This window comes from Limulus polyphemus, unplaced genomic scaffold (assembly GCF_000517525.1).
Source record: "Limulus polyphemus unplaced genomic scaffold, Limulus_polyphemus-2.1.2 Scaffold1888, whole genome shotgun sequence".
In the NCBI taxonomy this organism is placed as follows: Eukaryota; Metazoa; Arthropoda; class Merostomata; order Xiphosura; family Limulidae; genus Limulus; species Limulus polyphemus.
In genome coordinates this window covers 146,003-164,222 of record NW_013667498.1, presented here as the reverse complement: position 1 = coordinate 164,222, position 18,220 = coordinate 146,003, and the positions used below count along the sequence as shown (strand labels likewise).

Sequence of the window (18,220 nt, the reverse complement as noted above, 5' to 3'; positions counted from 1 at the left end):
CATTCTTCTGTACTTTCTTAGAATTACTAATCTAGTTATTTAACAGTTTTAAAGGTTTTTGTAATTTTTATTATGTTACATATTCTTCATAGAGCTGAAAGTCAAACTTTACTGGGCTACTGTACACAAAAGCAGTATAATAATAATATTGTTGCATTAATTTGAATACATTTGTTACTCTGTGTAATTGAAAGTTTGTCAATTAAAGTGATATGTATATTTGTTTATTTAGTTTTTGCTTTAAGTTTAGATTACATACGTTTTAATGGTTTTTTTGTATGTTAGACTTCCATAATTCAGAATTTTTAGGAACTTGCATGGCTTGCTATAAATCTTGGAGTGTTCTAACAATAGAATTAATGATGAGAAAAAAATCTTTGTTTTCAGAAAAATCATTTTTTACATTGGGCAATTTGAATTCCAACTCCTGGCTTAGCATTATTTCCAGAAACTTGTGTTGCTTAACTAGGATGAAAATATGCTCATGAATTAATAATTAATCAGTACTTATTAATATGAACTTCTGAGTGAAAGTAAAGAAACTTATATAATGGTATGTCAACCACACTATAAATTCTGTATCCAGATTCAATGAGGCATTTCACTCTGGATTCATGACAAAATGGTACAAATAGGAAGCCACATTAGTCAGTCACCAAGAGTGAATAACATTTGCTATTTTGTTGTTTTTTCTTTTTCTAGTAGTATTTACAGAAGTACACGCATGAAAGGTTTTCTATCAAGTAGTTAATAAGTCAATAAAATTATTACTATTCACCAAACACGTATATCTAATTATCATATAATCTGTTAAGCTAGATTTTATGTAGTTAGACAGTAGTAACAGTTGGCTTGTTCTTTAATTTTCCTGTAGCATAGTGCTGTAGTCAACAAGGAAGGAGTTTTTATAAGGCTTGCGCTTTCATCATATTAATTTTATCTCATAAAAAAAATAAAAATAAACACTTACTCAAATACACTAGCATTACAAATATTAATGGCTAAGATTAAATTGTGCAGATAAAACTGAAAACGGAGATTTGGGTGGATTTTTCCCTATGACTGTTTGCCAAGGATCTTTCTTATAATGAGTTAAGAGCTCACACTAATTCTTTCCAAAATATTTTCATTGGAGTATCAACCTTCTTTTATAGAATACTGTTATAATTTTGACTTTATCACATGACTATGGTCAAATTAAAAGCAGTTGAATGATTGAACATTCTTCTGAACCTGAGCATGGCCAAGTGGCTTAAATATTGGACTATAAGTCTGAGAGTTCGTTGTTTATGACTTCTTGCCACAAAGTCATACTCTGCACTTTGTGGCTGTGGTAATACTATAAATTGTACTAGTCAGTCGGACAAGAGTTGCCAGTAGGTACTACTTAGCTGCTTTCCCTCTAATCATATCAGCTCACCATCAAGGCTGGCTAGCACAGATATGTAGCCTTTGTGTAGTATTTCACAAATTTCTCAAACAAACCATCCTTTCTTTATTTGCTATAATGGAACATGTTCGAATGCCTGTTTTGACACATTCCTAGGTGTTTTCATGCCTCCATATGTCGGCAATAATATTTTCATAAAACAAGATGGTAACTTCCACATTCTGATTGCCTGAAAGAAGAGTTTATATTCCTAGTAAGTAGTTTCATTCACAAATATTTCTAAAACTAATTATGATGCCATTGGCAAAGTACTGAGAGTAATTACTCAAATTATAATAATAAACATAACCACAAGCTGTCAAATGGCATCTTAATACATAAGTTTTAAAATATAATTTGACTGTCAACAGACACGTTTATGTATTATGAAACACTTAATAATTTTCTTTTGTATTGACCAGTATTAGTTACATGCTATTTTTTAGCTTTTATTATGTATGGTGTTTAAAAACGAAATGTAAGTTTAAAAGAACTATTAAATTCTCAGTAAAATATTACAGGAAGGGGATTACATGTTAATAGCTAAGCATAATATCTTAATTGCAAGACTTCATAATTTATAGGCTTTGTTTCATTGGAAGCTGAAAAGAGAATGTTATTTTGCGATGATTGTTATGTTTTTTTTTTCTACATGATGATAAAGTTGCATATTTACTAGTTCTTTGTAGGATAAATCGGTAACACAAAAAACAAGTTGGTGATCTTGGCAGAAAATTATTTCAAACTTCCTTGTGGGTGGGAGGGGTGCAATTTCTTTGACATATTGAACAACCTCATTTTGATGCTAGATGCTTTCAAAATAACAAAATTGGATTTGCTTATTTTTCAAGCTTTGTTCATGAGTTTTTCAAATGTAACTAAATTCAACTGTGAACATCATAAGCTTTTCACCTTGCCAACTACTTAATTTTTTTTTTCAACAAGAACTTTTCACCATCAAACAGTAGTTTCAAAAAAAGGAACTATCCTGTAGAATTCATCAACATAAACATTCATGAGATATTTGATAAACTTTTGAAAAGAGCATCATGGCAATGTTCCAATGGTTAAAAAACACCAGTGGTGTAAATCTATCGTTTATTTTCTCCCCCAAACAATTTTATTTGTGTGTATATATCCATACATACATTTTTGCTGCATATTAAAACACTGTGGAAATTTTACAGTTGATAAGATTGTTATTATTTTAAAAATTCCATCATTAAATGTAAATATGTGTTTGTTGCTATATGCTATGGGCTGTTTTGTGAAGTTTTAGTTAATGGTTGACCAGTGCCGTAGAATATAAGATATTTGCTTCCTATTTGGTAGTTAAGTAACAACATTAAATCTCATGCATTATAGATTAGATGCTTTTGCATGCTGTATAAGGTCTGTGTGGCCTAGATTTTAGGCTGCAATACTGGCTTGTGTAGGTATGCCTATTGAATTATTCCTTTTTATTGTGGGATGGATTGGTATGTGTCAAGCCCCAGTGGATGTATATATATATGTACCAAGAGACAAGTTCCAGTACAAACACCTAGTTCTAATTCATTCATCTGTTTTTATACATTTTAAATATTCTCACAATGTACTTTTCATGCCTGAGGGAGAGCAAGTTTTATTTAAGTCAAAATAACTTGTTTATAAACTTGTTTGAAACACACTAGGATATTTATCTTAAGTAGATTTCCTTCCTGTTTTTTTACAGGTATTGATGTGATCCATTGCTAACCGCATAATGGATTATGAAGTATTACAAAATTACAAGGAAATTAAGTTGTAAGAATAATACTCAGTAATATTACATATCAAAGACTTATGTTGGCCTACCTACAGGCATGTGAGAATGATAGATTGTTCAGGAACTATAAGTTTGTTTTTACTATTTTCATCTTTTTCAAATTTATTAAACCACTATTCTCTATTTTGCCCTCAAGTGATTGAATTAGAAATTAATAGTATTTTATATTACGGAAGTCCACATACACAAATTAACTTTTACTTTAAATGTCATAATTGTTACTTGTTAAAAGTTGCTTGAAATTTATAATTATATATGTCTGAAAATAATAAAAGAGTTATGCACTAATGTCAAAAAAAGTTAAATTTTCCATATACTATGAACAAGGATAGTTAGCTTTACCATGATCAAAGAATGGTTCTATGGCCTTGTTACTATAGAAATCACAGGTGCATATGAGATATGTTAACAATTTATAACAATAACTTGTGTTGTGCTACTTAAGAGTTCTTCATTACACTTTAAAATTCCTCTATTGTGTTAGTGAAGAATTCTTATGAAAACTTACTTATAATTGTGTGCTGTACTGATTAATTTTATAACAAGTTAAAAAAAGTGAAATACTGTGATTGTTTTCTAACTTAAAAAAACTAATAAACCATATAACTGTCCAGAGGACATTTTTGTTTGTCATTTACAAAACTTGTCAAGTGCTGCTGCACACATTGTGAGTTTTTTTTTGTAGGGACTAAAAGCTTGTGTGCTAAAGAACATGACTCGTTAATGAGCATTGTAAAAGATAATTTCTACATTAAGTCTTCTTTTTATTCTAATTATGCTACAACACTAAATTTTTATTTAATTAAATAATGTACCTAAGAACACAGAAAAGTAACATGCCCAAAGCAAACAATGTCCTATAAGTGCCAAAATTTTTTTGGCTTTAACTATGTAATAAGAACCTTTAAAAATTCAGCTAAGCTTGTTGAGTAAATAATATGAGAAAAGTTTCAAATTGGAAACAAAATAGACAATTACCTGTATTGAAAACACCATAATAAATCATTTAATAGATTGGCTTTCTATTGGTTATAAATAATATAGTAGAAAACATCAGAAATATTGGGAATTTATGAAAAAGTGGATATGGCAAGTGATCTGATTTTCTAGTTTATGGCTCAGTAAACAAGCAAGACTGAAAGCTATAAAAATTATGCTTTGCCCGAGTAATATCTGTGTATAATAAGTAATTTATGTTAAATTCTGTACTTATTGGAGAGGTGGTAAATAAATTAGAGAAGAGGGAAGCTCTAGAGAGCAAATGTCACAATTCTCAAACTAGGGGAGATTGAGGATTTCTTAAAATATTTCCTTATAAAATTAAAAACTTAAAATTAATATAATGTAAAATATTGATTTATTAACTAAATTTTGATGCCAAGTTTATTCATATACAATGATGATAAAGTAGTTTAATTAAGTCGTGACATGCACACTTTGACCTATCCATAGCGAGAGGTTAAAGCATCTCTTCCCCCCAATAGAGCAATAAAACCAACCTCAGTGCAGCCATTCATATTCATATAAATTTATTTTAGAAATTTTTGTTTTGAAATGTACAGTACATCATAAGACAAACCACTCCATAAGCTTACAACTAAGCAAAGAGTAATTTAAAAAAAATAATTATCCCTAGTGGTCATGTTTGCATTTCCAGTTTATTCATTCCACTTCACAAACAGACTAGTTACTGCAAATTATACAACCCCTAGAAGTTTTAAACATCAAATCGTTTTTAAGTTTTTCTCAGTAATTATCCCTGAATCTTTTATATTTCTCTGCAGTATTAATCTCCCCTTTCCAAATTTCTCTAATCAAGATGCGTTATTTCAGTGAAATTTCTTTTCCACATTCTGCTCCATTTGCTAAGATTGTTCATTCTTTATGGAATAACTCGTTACAGGTGTGGTCCAAAATTCAATATGCTTTATCATCAGTAGTAAAATATAAATATTAGTTATTTTTTGGAAAAACAAAAAACTTGAGATAACTTATATCACTTCTTTAGAGATTCTAATATCACTTCTTTAGAGATTCTAGATAACTAATGTCTTCATAAGATAAACTAGTTTAGTGCAGGTGTTTTTCTTCTCATCTTAACCTTCACAACCTATTTCACGAAAAGCCACAAAGTGTTTTTACATTACATTAAACAGTAGTCCTACTAAAACTACTACAATACACAAGGCATAAAATAAGACTTTACTGTAGTAATCTGCTGATTTACTTGCTAATTATGCCTCTGTAGTATTGTCAGTTAACCATTCTGTATTTGGGGTCAGCCAATTTAACAGAACTTCTAACAACCATATAACCATGAAACTATACACTCATAGCTCTAAATGTACTAAATGTATCTTCACAAAATTTGGAAGCTTTTAATAAGCATTAGAAGTCTGTTGTACACAAAAAGAATCAGATAATGTCTGTAAATTTGCAAATCCTTTACTGAGTCAGTCTATGTGAAAGGTGAGTTTCATGCTAAGAATAAAATTGCTTATTTTCACTTGACAGTTTTCAAATTTCATTTACATAACCTGTATAACATCCTATTAAAATGAAAATTTTTTTTGGGGGGTGGGGAGAAACTTTACATTTTATCTTTTATTGTTTTCTACCTTAACCCTTTCCAGACAGGTCATGAGTGAAAGGCCATGTCATCACGTTTGTTGACTCGCATTCAAAATTTTATTGAACTACTATTTCATGAATTTATGTCGATAAAGTGTGGTATCAAACTGTAGATTATAATTCAAGTTTTAGTATTATACATTATTCAATTTCATGACTTAAAGGTAAATATAAAACACAGTTAAACATTTATATTTATTTCCTTTTTTTTTAAGATGATATCGAGATCGGTCAAATCGACCAAACCTGTGCAGAGATTTGTTAGTGAAAATAATGAATAAAATATAATGTTTTTTTCTTAAGAAACATTTGATAACTATCTGGGTATTTTTAATCTTAAAATGAAAATTACTTTACATGTTGGATAGGCAACATGCAAAAAGAAAAAAAAGGCATGAGAAAAACATTGCTTAATCAACCCTAAGACTTAATAAAAAATTAATATTTTGCATATGAAAGCATTGTAATGGTTACTGATAATCTGTTAAATTTTGTGTACATGCGCTAACTAATTTAAAATTTGTAGCATGAAAACTAAAACAAGCACAAAATGGTTACAAGAGCGGTCCCAGAGACCGAGCTCATGTTGAAAGAGTTAATGCTAACTGTAGTGAAATTGTCAATGACCAATGAAATGAAAAACTTTTTTTCATGCCTGATTTATCATGAGATTTTCAATTTAAGTATCTTAACAACATCAACTATTAACCTTCTATCACATCTTTTTGTTGTTGTTTGATACAGAGAAGCTATTTATCACTTCATGGAAAGCAGTAGGTCTGAGCAAGACCCAAATGTCCATCCCCTCGCATATACACTGTAAAATAAAATTAATCAAGTCATGCATAATTTGAGCTCATGTTTCTAAGTGCATAAAGTTTTTAATTATTTTTATTACTTAAAATTAGTTTCTATTTTTTAACATATTAGTCACTTTTGTTAAAAGACATTTAACAATAAATAAAATATATACATAAAAAAACAAGAAATTTAGCACTTAAATCATGTTCCAGACCTCTTGCTGTTAGGTGGAGGTCTTCATTTAAGCCTCATTTCTTCTTGCTTAAGTTGGTTGTCCAAAAAATGATTCATGTAGCATTCAAATATGCATTTGAAAACACAAAAAATATATCAGTCACTAGAATAGAATGTCCTACGACTATTATAATTTTATCTAGTTTTCTAACTAAGGAATAAATAGGTTAAAAAATATTGCATGGAGCAATGACTTTGCTCAACAAAAATCAAGCACTTCTCAACTTCCACCTTCCACTGTAAGATTTATGTAGAGGAAAATCTCCTTTTTATCATGGTTGTTAATCTGTCCATCATTAATGCACATATAATTATATGCTTGCTGGGATAAGAGAGATGGGTGGGTTTAACAAATTTATTGGTATCTCAGCAAATCAAGGAGGTAAGAAGCTCAAATTTTAGATTTGTGCTTTTAATTATGTATAATTTGTGATTCTAATCAGTTAGGCACTGTTCAAGTAGTATTATTGAAGATATCTATAGGGAAGAAATCAGATCATAGATGAGTCTCATGACAGAGAAGGGAAGATTAAGATCTTTTTTTATTTCTTTTTGAAATTAAAAATTAGATAATACAAAATATTTGAGGTATAAACTGATGCCAAGTTTATAGACATATATTGTTATAAGTTATTTAATTAAATTTTGAATGTAACTCTCTAAAAGGTTATGAAATTCACACTTTGACCCAGCTGTATTCATAGGGTTAATAGTTTCAGACCAGAGATCCATGTTATCACTAACATCTAAGAACTTGTTACCTAAATCTTAAAACTAAAAACACTTTCATTAATACTATCAAAATTCCTCCTTTGTATTAATGGCCAGTTTACTTTGTAAATAACTCAAATTATGAATCTTGCAAGTGCAGAAATTAAAAGTTTACAAGCAAAACTGTTGGAGAAATCTTTTGCAATACACGAGAAGTCTCATAGAAGAAAACAATTTATTGAAAAATACATAATTTAAGTGTACTTTGGATACCATACGTAACAGATGGTACTATTTATATGAAAATATTATGTTTAGCACCAGTGATCAATTTTACATGTCAAAGAATGAAACACTATATAAAATGTTACTTATTATTAACCATTCCCATTACATTAAGATAACCTTTAAGTCTTCAAACTTGACTATTCAAAAACAATCTTAAATCATTGTATCAGAAATATATTTTTTGTTTGTGTCATTTTGATAGTCTTTCAGTAAATTATAATGTACATCATTCCTTTCCAATGCCTAGTGCAGAAAAGTTGAAGCCTTATCAAAAATTGCTTTAATTTAGATAGGTAGGACTACTTAATTCCAAAATTGTGAATTTATTTATTTTATTTTTTTTTGCACAATTTTTTACATGAACTCCTGCATTTCATATGGCCTGGTTTACATTGGAAAACATGTTATAAACATTTCATCATCCAGACATTTTAGCTGTTACAGCTTTGTTTTAGCTAGGCTTGATTTTCTTTCTTAAATTACTGATATTAGATCATTTTTACCTGTTTGTATACTTTCAGATTCATGTAGAGACTAGAAAAAAATGGATTCATTGATATGGGGATAGTTGGAACTACTATCCTGAAGCATACAGAAAAAAGCAACTCTACGAATGAAGTCATAATTTTCTCCTTATGGATAACCTTCACAAAACAAATAAAATTCTAAATTATACTTGGCTTCGATTTCGAAGAACAGAATAGAATGTCTGCAGGGTTTCAGCAGCAGTCGTCCTCTCCACCCACCTCTCCTTCCACAACAACCCTCAAAATAAGTGAAGAATCAAGGTTGACTAGCGTTACCCACCACTCGTCTATTTCTAGCCAAGCCTATGTTATGATTCCACCTTCAAGTGTTGCTGAAACATTGACATTACACGGAAATGGGGAATCTTTGCAAGCTGCTCTTCACTTACCGTTTAGTTAGTATTTTCATTTTCAAAATTTAGTAATGTTTAGTTTCATTGTTTTCTCTTTAATTTTCTGTCAAACTCTATTTCAGCAACTTGACGTGTTTTTGTGAAACAAAATAGTGTGTACATTGTATGTTTTTAAGCTTTTTTTAATAGAAGGATTCATACATATTCTAGTGTTAATGTAGGTTGACTCATTGAAAGTGCTAAAACTGTCATTTGGAAAACCACAGACACTATAGGCAGTGTGGTTTTTTAAGTTATTGTAATCAGGGTTTGCACAGGTCCTGAAAAGTGCTGGAATTTTAAAATCAAAATTTCCATATGTTGAGTCTTGGAAAAATGTAAAATGCTTAAATTATAGACAATGTGATTCATAATTATTTTTTTATTTTTTTGCCTGCTCTGGGTATTAAATAATTTGATTTAATAAAAATGTGAACATTTTGAAGCTCAAACATGTTTACCATTTATGCTCTAGCAGTAACATAAAATTGTTTTAGTGCAGCATTATAGGCATGTGTGTGTGCTATTTATGCTTATATGCCCAATATGTAACTATGGAAAATAACTGAAAACACTAGTGATGGGAGTTCAGTTCACTTTACTGAATTGGTTCAATTTGATTCACTGAAACAGAATCAATACATCTAGACTGAAGTACTGAAGTGTTTTCAGTATTTTAATTTAGATGTCAGCCAAAAGGTACATGACATTAAGATCAAGTCAGTTTGTTTATAAAAGTAGTCCTAGAATACCTAAAATGTTCTTGGATATTAGTGAGAGAAAGACTTTGCTAAGTGTCTAGAAACAAGGCTAAATTATAAATAACAAGAATCAGTGAAGCATTGAATAAGTTTTCAGTTGATAGAGTGACAGTCCTTCAGTGAAGTATTTGGATCAGTATTACATATCATGTATATTCAGTTACTCGATTGATTAGCTGTGAAGCTGTAGAAGTACGTTTATTTGTACTTTAGTCATAGTACTACTAGTGAGTAAATCCATTGAAAGTGGAAATGTGAACTTGGGCCTACAGGTACAACTGTAAGTTGAGAAAGAAAGAAATTAATTTGTTATTGTTACATGGATTGGACTTGGCAATATTTTCACCAAATAGTATAGGTTATGTAATATACATGCTACATTTCAACATTTAATGGAGTGCACTGTCTGAATTACCCTGGAACATTGTATTTGGCTACTTGCGTGATATGATTGCACATGGGAATACCTTTAATAATACTTATGAAGGGATAAGGAAAGTTCTGGGTCACTTGAAGATAGAAAACCATGAGCTTAATCCCAAGAAGTGTGAATTGTTCTTTCAACAGGTGAGTTTCCTGACACATATATTCAAGAAAAAGGGAGTATATACAGATCCATGTAAGATTGCCTCTGTTCATAATTGGCCAACAGCAAAGAACTTGCATGAGGTAAGAGGATATATTGGACTGTGCTCTGCCTATCATTGTTCAGTAAAATGATTCTCTAGTAGATCATGCTGCACTAAAGTGGCTGATAAAGTTTCATAATCCCAAAGACCAAATAGCAAGATGGCTCAAAAAATTCCAGGAGTACAACTTGTGCACCACCCTAGATGGGACCATGGAAATGCTGACAAATTATCTCAAAAACCATGTGTAAATGAAAATTGTAAACACTGTGAGAAAAAGGAAGCTCAAAATAGTAAAGACTACCAACCTAAAGACAGCAGGGTGTAATCCAAGATGTGACATTACAGAAAGATCTTCATAGCAAACAGCAGCTCCATACAGCTCAAAGATAAAGATGTGTTGGACACAGTGGTATTCATTATGTTTACAAGAGGGCTTGTTACATTACAGATAAAACTTCATTTGTTACTTCTACAGTCTGTGATGTGAAGTGCTCCATCATCTTCATAACTTTTCAGTGGCTGGACACATAAGTGTTAAGAAGATGCTGGAACAATTAAGAGAATGCTTTTATTGGATTGGGTGCTAGGGATGTCTAGAGAATTAGTGTAAAACACAATAACTCTACTGTGAGTGAAAAGGCCCGTGAAAGAAACAGCATGGGCAACTCCAGCAGTATTGTGTTAGAGCACCATTTGAGAGTGTTGCTGTCGTTGTGCTTGGTCCTCTGCCACAGAGTAACTTTGGGAATAAATACATCATGGTTGTGATGGCCTATTTCACCAAATGGCCAGAAGCATATGTTGTTCCTAACCATGAATCAGAAACAAGGAAACACATCAACAATTTTGTTTAGGATTTGGTGTGCCTATGGAACTTCACTCAAATCAGGGGCAGAACTTTGGGTCCACCTTGTTTGTGGAAATGTGTTAGATCCTTGGGATCAAAAAGACTACAACAGCAGCCCTAATGCATTTTCTGACAGCATGGTGGAGAGATACATGAGAAAATTGGGATCAGGATGTTCCACTGCTGTTTATGAGTTATCAAATAGCACTACTTGAAGATACAGGCAGCCATCATCACTAATGTTTAGGAGAGAACTTAAAGTACCATTGGGCTTTCTGTTTTTGGTTCCAAAGAATAGTCACTCATCACTTTCCACAGAATATATGGAGGAGTTAAGAAACATCATCAATGTCATACATAACATTACCCCAGGAAAGACATGAATCAGCTATTTATAAAATGAAAAGTCTTTGTAATGTTAATGTTGATAAGACTGGATTTCATTGAGGTGACATTGTATGACTTTGTAATCCCTACCAATAGAAAAAACAAATTCCAAAGTTAAGTAAGTGCTAAAAAAATCAGTGATGTGTATTACAAAATCCACGAGGAGAGGCGATGTAAACCAAAGGTCAACCATCGGGATTGTGTTTGGAAGTACATTGATGAGAAAATGGTCAACTGGGACATTGAAAATTCTGAGAATTTTGTAAATTTGATTGATTTAGTTCCTACTGAAAGTTTATTGCTAAGAAGTTGAGACAACCATGGTGGTTTTATTGCCATAAGCATCTAGACAAGAAATTAATCTCACTAAATATTCATGTTATCAGCATTAATTTTCTCTCCTGCCCATATATTTGCATACATAATACAATGTATGGTGATGTAACTAACTAAGCTGTATACACTGTACTTTGTTACCACACAACTATTCATGCTCAGTTGAACTCCATACTAAATTTATGTGCATAAAGCAGCACAAAGATGCAGCTTGTCCATGATAGAAATTTTAGTGACTAAAACAGCATTATTAGCTCATCACAAAAGTAAACTTTTTCCTAACATTTTCAGCCCCTTTTGGTGGATTGTACCAACATTTCTCTTTACAAAGTACAATAGTTTTTAAAGAAAAAAATGAATTGTGGGGGTTCAGATTTTGGAGTTCGAAATTAAGGAACTTAATGATGACTTTGGTCGAGGATTGTGTGTAGTGTGGGCATGGATAAGTGTACAGTAGGCTGAGATTATGTTTTGGGTGAGGGTGTGTGTACTAGGGCACTAGTCGTCCGTTGGACAACATTGGGGTTTAAGTTGGTCATCTGAGGAAGTTTTTAGTCGTTAAAATCAAGTTCTGCCTCCCTGCTGTCATTTTTATTCACCTCACAACAATGATTACAACAAACATTTAGTGTAATTTAAAATTAACTAATTAGAATGAACTTGTTACTAAAATTGTATATAGAATACAGATTTAAAATTGTAAACTAAAATATTTTTCCTTTCTCTCATGTTGGAATGCAAACTACCTTTCTAAACATGAGTATTACACCTGTTGAAAAAATGATAATGACATGTTTCAGAAAGAGGAAGAACTCTTGCAAATGGTGATTTAAATGGTAGTTTAAATTACTATAAAAATGCCTGGATAGTTAGTTTCATTTATCTTTAGTGTGTGTCTACTTGCCTTGTGGCGGTTTTGTGAGTTTTGTTTGTGTGGTCATGGAAATTTTTACCAAAGTTCTGGAAAAGTCATGGAGTACAAATCATTCCCTTAAACAGGATTTGTACATATTTTAGTGCTAATGGATGTTATTTTGACTCATCTAAAGTACTAAAACTTGTATTTGACAAACCACTTTAAACAGTACTATTAGAACGATTCTGTACATGTTAGACTACATGAATATTTTGTATTTTGGTTAAAAACTTTAACATGTAATTATACTTTTTTCTGTCAGGTGGTGCTGGACACCAGCAGCTGTATCTATTTCCACCAGATAGTAGTCTTGCTCGTCAGCTATTAGATACAAAAGGGGTTGTGAAACAAGAACTTTGTAACTTAACTGAAGAAACAAGGATTTCCCCTTCACATCAGCTCCTCTCAACTTCATCCATCAGTCCTAAATCATCTGTATTGGGTTCTGATGATAAGCAGGAGAAAAGTATTAACAACATTGAAGTGCAAGTAGATTCTAGGCTATCCCCCATGTCAGTTGTGGCTGTGTCTTCCCTTCAGGATGCTGGACATCCAAGTCCTAGTCTAACGAGTCTAACAGACAGCATTCTTTCTCGGCCCCACCAGATGTTGCGATATCAAGGAGGAGGTGATGCTATGTTAAGTGCCATAAATTATAATGAACATGATATGTTGCAAGAAGGGGGGTACGAGGTTCCAACTACGTCTTCACTAACAGGTTTTGATGGACTGCTTGTTCCTGGAATGACTGTTGGTGTAGGAGGAAGCATTCGACTCCCAGATTCTACTACGAACACAACATTCAGTTTATTAGATGGTGAAGTAGGCCATGAGGCCTTCATGGAAACGAGTCACAACTTGCATCTTTCACCTCAGACATTTAACCCTGCTGTTGAATCTTCGGGTCATAATGATAGTTTGGGTGGAATTAGTGTTTCTGGAAAACTGTTAGGTAAGGAGGTTACATTTAACTTAATTGAGTTTTAATTCTTAAAGCCAACTTTATATTTTAATGGTGCATAAGTATGTATGGAAAAAAAAAGTTCCAGAGAAAATTTACTATCTTGTGTAACTGTTCAATTCAAGTAAGTGTATTACAAAATATGAAATATATATATTACACACACACATATACATATAGATAGATATGTGGTTGTGATCTTCTCTAGCTTATTTAATACATATATATATATTCAAAGCACCACCAGGTTCAAAATATTGTTTGTTTTTGTTTATATTCTTGGTAGTTTGGTAGTGCTTTTACAGCTTTAACACTGCTCTTCAGCCAATCTATATAAAAATATTGAATACATAAAATACAAATAATCTTTGACAAAGTTGAAATATATATAAACACATCCCAATAAAAATGTTCTAAATAGTGGTTGTGTATTACGTAAAATTCATAAATGATTAAAACTTAAAAATAATAAAGCACAATTTAAAAACATAAAAAATTCACATAAGGTTCAAAGTACTGCCAAATTTTTTATAAGTAAGTTGTCTAAAAAGCAGTGTTAAAACCATAAAAGCACTACTAACCTATCCAGAATGTAAATTTCAAAAACAAAATTTTTTTTCAAACCTGGTTGTGCTTTGAATAGTAATAATATAAAGATATGTGTGCGTATGGATGTATGTATTATATAGATAAAATAATTCACAACAAATGATATGCATATCACTATTTGGGTAAATATAACAAATCATTATTCATTAAGACTTTTTAAAGTATATTTTACTGGGATGGTTGTCTATACACACATACATATATATATATTTTTTTTTCCCTTAAAATTTGTATCTATTTTATGTATTATGTACATATATTCTTCTCTAAAGTAAGTTGGCTGGAGAGCAGTTTTAAAGCTGCAAAAAACATTACCAACCTATCCAGTACACAAATAGAAACAAACAGTATTTTGAACTTGGTGGTGCTTTGAATATATATGTGTGTGTATATATATATATATATATATATATATATATATTGACAGAATAAATCCAGAACAAATGTTAAATATATCACTATTTAGGTAAATGTAACATGTATTGAGCTTAAGTATTAACTAATTTCCTTGTGGTAATTGTATAGCTCTGTGGGTTGGTTACAATGATAATCCTACAATACTTTATATATTCTTTTTAAGACACTCCCACAAGTGTTGTAAGTTAAATTTTTCTAAATGGTTTTGAAGGAAAGAAACCAATTTATACTTAGGTTTTAGAACCAAATATGGTATTGTTTATAACTGATTTTTTTTCTGTATTTAGCTTATAGTAGTGGATATGATGATACTGCTAACCCTGTGTAACTGCATGCTTCAAGATATGGTTTAAGTTGGCTTATTTAGAGTGATATTCAATGAAAAAGAATTTTAAAAACTGACAAATTTTGCAGGAAGTAGTCGCAAACCAACAGACACTAACATGAATAAACTGCAAGTTAAATCTCGACCAATAAAATCTTCATCTCCAAATCGTCCTGGGAACCAACCATGTCCAGTTTGTAACAAGGTGTTTGCCAATTCCAGTGCACTCACAAAACACAAGCTCACTCATAGTGATGAACGAAAGTTTGTTTGCCAGGTGTGCCATAAAGCTTTCAAACGACAAGATCATTTGTGAGTATGAATAAAATCCTTCAATAGATTCTTTTATGGTTTTTATTAAAATAAGAGACCGTCATTAAAACCTTACTCTTGGTTCTCTGTCTAACCTTAGAAGAAGAAAAAATTGACTGCGTATATTCCACCTACCCACACATAAATAGTTGTTGTCCATCTTCTGTTTATTGACCATCATATCTTCCTGAGAAATTAGAAACTTAAAGTTAGACTGAAAGGGAATGTCAGAAATTCAGAAAACAATAAATATACATTTATCATATAAATTTTCTTATATTATAAATTTTACATCTAAAATTTAAAAACGTACTCAAAAGTTTCTTCAGTACTTGTTTAGTGCAAAGTTCATATACAAAGATTATTTTCTATACAAATTTGTGGGTGTGTGTGGGTGTATAAATATATATGTAAGTGTCAATGATAACTGTGTGGTTCTTGAAAAAATAGTTTATTCAAAATATAAATTGAAATTTTTGGAGACATTTATTTTTACTGATTTATAAAAATTCTTTGAACTGTAAACTACATGGTATTACTATTTTTCATAGTAATATGACGTATGTTTTCTTTACGCAGAATATTTTCTTTCAGGTATCTATACTTGTGATTATTCTTAAAAAAGGATTTCATACAACTTACATTAAAAAAGCAAAACAGAAAATTTAGAAATGAGAGGAAATAATTTTTCTATGCAATAGAAAGTAAAAAATGAAATTTCTATCATATCAGGTTGATTAACCTAATTTAACAAATGTTTTTCTCAGAGTTTTAGTTCAAGAAATAGTAATGCATATTAACATATGGTTAATCTTTTTTAGGTTTGTCATCCATATTTTTTGGCTCTACCAGGTATTTTATTTTTTCAAGCAACAGCTATGAGAATAACTTGAGATAATCTGCATTGTTGATTAAATAACTTTAGGTACATATATAGTAGATTCAATCTCCTATACATAATTCTCCAGGAAATATCAATACAAAGTTTTATTCCTTTATTACTGTGGTGTTCAGTTGGCAAAGATCACAATTTCACAGAATGTTTGTGCAGTGCTTTGCTTAAAATACAAACTAAGTGCATGCTTACTATGTTAAATTAATTCTATGTATATAGATATTGAGTAATTTCTTGTAAACGATAGATCATGTAATTACACGAGTCATTTTTGCTTCACCTGTTTAAAAAAATGGTTAAAAGATATGCACATCAAAAACTTTTCATTTTTAAAAACCTTAATGTTATATAACAATTAAAAACAAATAATTGCTTTATTTTTTTTTATTGTTAGGAATGGCCATATGCTCACCCATCAAAACAAAAAGCCATTTGCTTGTGATGCAGAAGGTTGTGGAAAAAGCTATTGTGATGCCAGGTCATTGAGGCGGCACAAAGAAAATCATCATAATAATAACACTGTTACCCAAGCACCAGTTACAATTCCCCCTCAGCCTGGTCACATTGCTGTGATACCAGCCATGGCACATGTAGGACTAACATCCTTACACTCTTCATTTCCAACAAGTGTTATAACCAGTGCTATGACTCCTGTTCTAACTGAATCTTCCAGTGCCAATAGAATCCAATATGCACCGCCTCATGGTAGTCAAAGTCACCAGACTGCAATTGTTCCAGATAGTGATGGGCAGCTGATTAGCTCAGTTGTACAATCTGCAGCATCACAACTTCAGTTTCTAGCATTCCATCAGAACACTCCTCAACAAGTTGAAGTTTCAACAGATTCTGGGAATAAACGGGATGACAGACAGAATAATCAAGGACTATGGAATCCTCAGACCATAAATACTGCTGCTTTTCTCTTAGCACAGAATTTTGGGCAGAATGCTCTCCACTCACAAGGCATAAGAAATTCAGAACAAACACTAGCAAAAAGAGAGACTTCAGAAAATGTTCCAGCTGTGATCAAAACAAGTGGACAAACAGCTTCTTTACAGCTTCCAGATCATCAGAATCAAAGCAAAGAGATTAATTTTTCTCAACAACATCAGCAGCAACAACCAGGAATATTGAATAGTCAGGAAACTCAGCAACTGTCTCCTGTTGTATCCAAGTCTCAGGCTTCTCAGAGAAATACATCTCCTACAGTTTTAACCAGCCACTCAGTCAACGCTAGTGTTGATACAACACCCATCACTTCAGGAGGAAGCCTGTTTCCATTTCTTCAACAGCAGGAGCAGACTGTTTTCTCCTCAGAAATGTCTAATTCACTACCAAATGATAGTGGCACCAACTCTGTTCCAAACACACCAACTGTTCCTGAAGCTCCACATGTAGAAAACCACACTCCTTTGCTACAGCAGCTATTGACTCCTTCCCAGCCTATTGACTTAATTCACAGTGGACAATCAAAAGAGCAGCATATTTCCCAACAATCATTTCTTCCTTTGTTTCGTACTCCTCACCCAGCTGGTCAGATATCGTACTCTTGGATTCAGGTAAACTTGCATTTGTGTTATTCTTTATTTGATTCATGTTCAAGTTCCTGCTAATTAGTTATGTGAAACATATTAGAATTTTTGTAGTTGTGATTTATGATATCTTCATATAAGAAATAATTTTTCAGTTAAGCCTGCGACCGATCTCCGTATCGGCCACCGATACCAATCCAATTTAAAGAATTCAGCATGTTTTTACAATCCAATTTTTTAGAAGATCAGATTGGTAAGTTTGTTTACTTGCCTTTCATAATGCATGTTTTCTTTTTGAATTTTTCTTGATTTGTTTAAAGGTTTACAGCAAAATGAATGTAAGAGGAGGAGTTCATCAATTTCATCTAATATATACAGGAATCCCTCGATTAGTGCGGTTAATGTGTTCTTTAAAAGAGCCGCACTAATCGAATATAATAACTTATAGGAAATCATGTAATTTGTACCTC

The 18,220-nt window shown here is 31.6% G+C and overlaps 1 pseudogene; it reads left to right on the top strand.

Annotated features, from left to right (window-relative positions):
* The first annotated feature begins 1,156 nt into the window (after positions 1-1,156).
* LOC106465261 overlaps positions 1,157-18,220 on the top strand; it is a 76,328-nt pseudogene continuing 59,264 nt past the window's right edge.